Genomic DNA, 5,956 nt, shown 5'->3' with positions numbered 1-5,956 from the left:
GGGAGGTCTTGATGTGGGAAGTCTTGATAAAGGAGGTCTTGATAAAGGAGATCTTGATAAAGGAAGTCTTCTTTTTTCTGTGAATAAGGACAAAAATACATATTTATGTGGCAAGTTACTTGAAATGCAAATCTGCCAAACCTCATTAAAAAAAAAATCGGGTGCACATCCTTAGTTAGACTAAAATCTCTCAATTAACAAGCAACATCTTCACGACAAAGCACTACCCACACAAACAGATATACTCATATATAACCAGTCAGGGATGAAATTAGCACCCGCTACTCGCCAAATGTGGGTGAATTGCAAATTTGATCAATCTACCCCTCCAAAATGGCAGGTAAACAAAGGGGGAAATTAACAAACATAATTAACGCTATTCAATCATTCTGTTGAAAGTGTTTAACAGTTCAAAATGGTCAGGAGATAAAAAAGGTATTTTCAAGTTATTTCACTTACCGAGCATGGAATGCAAAGATACATTAATTTAATGTAGGCTAATATTTTATTTAACAGCTTAGTGTTCACACTTTACATTAGCTGTAGTTTATTTACTTTGGTAAGCATAGCTTATTACGGTGTGTGTATGCCTTGTTGACTTACACTTATTTAAAAGGGAAGACTTATTTGCATAGAGGTCACAATTAGTCTGGAACAGGCCTAAAGACAGAACAGAACAAATACAAAATCAGTTTCAAACACTTTGTAAAACAAGCATGCCTATAAATGTTTATAAGCATTTAATGTAACAAAAACATTATATAGTTAAACTAGACAAAGAGCTTACTTGTCCAGACCAACATGAATCTCCAAGCAAATCTAGGTAGAAGAGGCCAAAATATTGGGTAGGGTTAATGTACAATCATAAAATAAATAAACATCCCTTATAGGACCAAATTTGCTTATTGATATTAAGTGATCAGAGTATCACGGAAGACCAATACTGTGTCATTTAATGCACCGTTTATTATTTTCAAGCATAAATGATGTTGATCGTTGGTGTCCACATGTGTAAGCGCATCAAATTGCCACACTACAGAGCTGCCTCTGATATGAAAATGCGATCATAGAAAATGTACTATGGTATGTGCTATAAGGAACAACGTTACGCATTTTTTTTTACAGGTTCAGTAATTACTACTGACCAAATTAAAAACACCAAAAATGTTACGCATAGGAGTCAATATTGATATGTCATTACAAATGTGTATAGCCATCAAAAATACCAAATATATTATTTTTATCAAGTAATCATTTTAAGTAACCCAGGATTGTGAAACAATGGCAAACATACTATGGTGTGTATGCATTCTTGATACAGTAATCAGTGTATTACATATACTTACTTTCTTGGAAGAAGGAAGTCTTCTCTTTTCTGTGAATAAGGGACAGAGATACATGGCAAGTTATATGAAATGCAAATCTGCCAAACCTCATTAAAAAAAATGGCTGCACATACCCTTAGTTAGACTTAAGTCCTCTCAATTAACAAGCAACATGTTCACAGACAAAGCATTACCCACACAGACAGATATACTCTTATCTGTACACCATTACAAGATCCTAATTGAAAAACATCAACCATGTCATACAAATAGTCAGGGATGGAAATTAGCACCCGCTACTCATTCAAATGTGGGTGGATTTGCGAATTTGATCAACCTACCCCTCCAAAATGGCGGGTAAACAAAGGGGGAAACATAATTGATGCTATTCAATCCTTTCCGTGGAAAGTGTTAACAGTTAAAATGGTCAGGACATGAAAGGGTATTTTCAAGTTATTAAATTAACGAGCTTGGAATGCAAAGATACATACATTTAATGTAGGGTAATGTCTTTATTTAATTAACAATAGCAAGGCCTATTTGTTTTAATTCTTTGTTGTAGCCTATACGTTCATTTCGCAAAGTTTGCGAAGAGTTGCAAAGAACTAATTTGTGCCGACTACTTTTAACAAAATGCCTTTGTTTGATCATAGCATTTTGTTTTGAGTTCTATTGCTGTTTAAAACTAGGTCATTATATGGCTATTTAAAACATAAAACATTGCTAATATCTAATGCACACTAGTTTTAGCGGGCTCTAAAAGGCAACAATAAAAAGTTATACTCGGGATTGATATTTCGGCAACCACAGGGAAACCCTTTAACTATAAACCGTTAGCAACTATATAACACTAGGTGGAACAAACTAACCAGAGCATATAAAGACGCAGCTGTGGCTTCCACTACTACCTGTGGAAATAAATTACAAGAATACATTTGGGTTTTGTTGCTTTTAACCCCGTTATACCGAAACCGTGATGTCCATGACTTCTGTTTTGACGACGACTCAAATAATGACGTTAGCTCACAGATGTCTACATAAAACCTATAATATTCCAGCAATGTCCAACCAATTTTTGCGTTAAACAGCACTTAAGTGCACAAAAAAGTACTTGAATGATATTTACATACATTGGTAACGTAAAGTTACGATTTCCTGAACGTTATCATTACCTCAGATAACTTATTGGATGACTATAGGTCTCCCGAGAAAATTATTGTTAGCTGACTAGCTTGTAAACGTCCTCTCACCTACTAGCAGCTAACGTTGCCTTTTTCCAAAAACTAAATCTAAGCCTGATAACAGGCCAAAATTAGCCAACAAGTAACATGTAACTTCACTTTAGCATTATTTAAGAAACCATTAGACAGCCACACACGTCAGCGTGAGCTGTTTTTAAATGTGCTTTATAAATACATTTGACTTGACTTGACTTGACGTCGATGCTAGCTAGCAATCGAAATCATTTTAAAACACGTAATTAACGTTACATTCAACATTCAGACGTTACTTAAATGACAACTTACCTTGGCTGTGATACACCAATGAGATGAGAATATCCGCAATTAATTCTGATATTAAATGACAATGATATGGTATAAATCTCTTCAGTCTCTTGAGTCTCCAACCAGTTTGTGAGCTATTACAGCAGTGCAATGTGGGAGGAAGGCAGCGCGCGTGCCCTCGATACAATTCTGCTGAGAGAGATCATACAAACAGCTGAGCATCGAAATAAGTCTACATAAACCATTGAGTTTAAACCACATAATTTCAGGATGTTGAGGACTTTCTTTGTGTTATAGTTCTAAATATTTTATTTCAGGAAAAAAAATGACTTTATATTAACTTTGAGGTTATGGCAGATTCTTTCGAATCAGACAGAGACGGAAGAGGATGGATAGATTAGGGTTGCTAGGTTGGCATTAATGAAAGTGCTCTGGTAATTTAGGTGGTTGCTATGCTGGTTGCTAGGGTATTCATGTTGCTGGGATGTCATAGTATGTGTGTGCTGTGCTGGTTGCTCGGGTTGTCATGAAGATCACTCTGTCCATCAATTCCCACATGGTGGTTTGCTATGGTAATTGAAGATTGCTATGATGGTTGCTAGAAAGCTGACATAAATAATTGATGGACAGAGTGATTATAAGAGAAAAGGAAAGAAAAGTGAACAGGAGTGACGAGAAAGAGTGAAGAGGGAAAGGATTGTGAGAAAATGGACTGAAGCAGAGAGATGGAGTGTGAGAAAAAGGAGTTGGAGAGGATAGAAAAAAACAAGTGGATGGAGGTTCTACAGAGGGAGAGAATAAGTGAAAGTAGGAAAGAGAATGAAAGAGTGGAAGAAGGAAAGAAGAGTGAAATAAGAGTGGAAGAAGGAAAGCAGAGTGAAGAAGGAAAGACAAGTGGAAGAAGGAAAGAATAAAAGAAAGAAGAGTGGAAAGAAAGGAAAGAAGAGTGAAAATATTGAAAGAAGGAGAGAAAATGGAGTGAAGCAGAGAGATGGAGTGTGAGAGAAAGTGAGTGAGAGGGATAGCGAGAAAGATGGAAAGAAGAGAGGAAGAAGGAAAGAAGAGGGAAGAAGGGAAAGAGGAAAAAGAAAGAAGAGTGAAGAAAGGAAGGGTGGAAAGAAGGAAAGAAGAAAAAGGAAAGAAGAGTGAAGGGAAGGAAAGAAGAGTGGGAAGAAGAAAAGAAGAAAGGAAAGAAGAGTGAAGAAAGGAAAGAAGAGTGGAAGAAGGAAAGAAGAAAGGAAAGAAGAGTGGAAGAAGGAAAGAAGAGTGAAGAAAGGAAAGAAGAAAAGAAAGAAGAGTGAAAGAAGGAAAGAAGAAAAAAAAAGAGTTAAGAAAGGAAAGAAGAGTAGAAGAAAGAAAGAAGAGTGGAAGAAGGAAAGAAGAAAGGAAAGGAGAGTGGAAGAAGGAAAGAAGAGTTGAAGAAGGAAAGAAGAGTGAAGAAAGGAAAGAAGAGTGGAAGAAGAAAAGAAAGAAGGAAAGAAGAGTGAAGAAAGGAAAGAAGAGTGGAAGAAGAAAAGAAAGAAGGAAAGAAGAGTGAAGAAAGGAAAGAAGAGTGGAAGAAGGAAAGAAGAGTGAAGAAAGGAAAGAAGAAAAGAAAGAAGAGTGAAAGAAGGAAAGAAGAAAGAAAAAAGAGTAAGAAAGGAAGAAGAGTAGAAGAAGGAAGAAGAGTGGAAGAAGGAAAGAAGAAAGGAAAGGAGAGTGGAAGAAGGAAAGAAGAGTTGAAGAAGGAAAGAAGAGTGAAGAAAGGAAAGAAGAGTGAAGAAAGAAAAGAAGAGTAGAAGAAGGAAAGAAGAGTGGAAGAAGGAAAGAAGAAAGGAAAGGAGAGTGGAAGAAGGAAAGAAGAGTGGAAGAAGGAAAGAAGAAGAGTGGAAGAAGGAAAGAATAATATTCCTAGTTATACAGTTGAATGGAGAGGGACAGAGAGAAGAGGAGCCTTGGAACCTTGGCACAGGTGTCAGTGAAGCACAGGTGCAAGCCAGTTTAAAGACCCTATTATGATGTCATAATGGCCCAATGTAAGTCAATGGGAGAAATTGTATTAGTTTTTATTTAATATTTTAAAAAGTATAAAGTTAGAAAAAATGAAAAATACATAGCATAAGTGTCCCTTTACAAGACCTACGCAGCAAAGTTTGAACAAAGTTTCTAAGTTAAGCGGTTCGAGCTGAATTAAGCGCAGAAGTTCGGTACAAAGAATATAACTAGAAAATGCATTTCCTGAAGGAAATACCAGTGCATGAAATGCAAAGTTAAGAAAGGAAGAAGAAAAGAAAGAAGAGTGAAAGAAGGAAAGAAGAAAGGAAAGAAGAGTAAAAGAAGGAAAGAAGAGAGGAAGAAGGAAAGAAGAGTGGAAGAAGGAAAGAAGAAAGGAAAGAAGTGAAGAAAGGAAAGAAGAGTAGAAGAAGGAAAGAAGAGTGAAGAAAGGAAAGAAGAAAAGAAAGAAGAGTGAAAGAAGGAAAGAAGAAAGGAAAGAAGAAGTGAAGAAAGAAGAGTGGAAGAAGAAAAGAAAGAAGGAAAGAAGAAAGGAAAGTAAAGTAAAAGAAGGAAAGAAGAGTGGAAGAAGGAAAGAAGAGTGAAGAAAGAAAAGAAGAGTAGAAGAAGGAAAGAAGAGTGGAAGAAGGAAAAAAGAAAGGAAAGGAGAGTGGAAGAAGGAAAGAAGAGTGGAAGAAGGAAAGAAGAAGAGTGGAAGAAGGAAAGAATAATATTCCTAGTTATACAGTTGAATGGAGAGGGACAGAGAGAAGAGGAGCCTTGGAACCTTGGCGCAGGTGTCAGTGAAGCACAGGTGCAAGCCAGTTTAAAGACCCTATTATGATGTCATAATGGCCCAATGTAAGTCAATGGGAGAAATTGTATTAGTTTTTATTTAATATTTTAAAAAGTATAAAGTTTCAAAAAATGAAAAATACATAGCATAAGTGTCCTTTACAAGACCTACGCAGCAAAGTTTGAACAAAGTTTCTAAGTTAAGCGGTTCGAGCTGAATTAAGCGCAGAAGTTCGGTACAAAGAATAATAACTAGAAAATGCATTTCCTGAAGGAAATACCAGTGCATGAAATGCAAAAGTTAAGAAAGGAAGAAGAAAAGAAAGAAGAGTGAAAGAAGGAAAGAAGAAAGGAAAGAAG

The 5,956-nt window shown here is 36.2% G+C and overlaps 1 long non-coding RNA gene across 1 annotated transcript; it reads right to left on the bottom strand.

Moving 5' to 3' along the window:
* LOC122129985 lies at positions 1–838 on the bottom strand. Its single transcript, XR_006151826.1, has 3 exons — positions 788–838; positions 604–660; positions 1–77 (listed from the first exon to the last, which is right to left on the bottom strand). It is a non-coding gene; the product is annotated as an uncharacterized LOC122129985 (long non-coding RNA).
* Between the last annotated feature and the right edge of the window lie 5,118 nt (positions 839–5,956).

This window comes from Clupea harengus, unplaced genomic scaffold (genome assembly GCF_900700415.2).
Source record: "Clupea harengus unplaced genomic scaffold, Ch_v2.0.2, whole genome shotgun sequence".
In the NCBI taxonomy this organism is placed as follows: domain Eukaryota; kingdom Metazoa; phylum Chordata; class Actinopteri; order Clupeiformes; family Clupeidae; genus Clupea; species Clupea harengus.
Note: the sequence above shows the minus strand (reverse complement) of the source record. Positions and strands in the feature narration are given on the sequence as shown.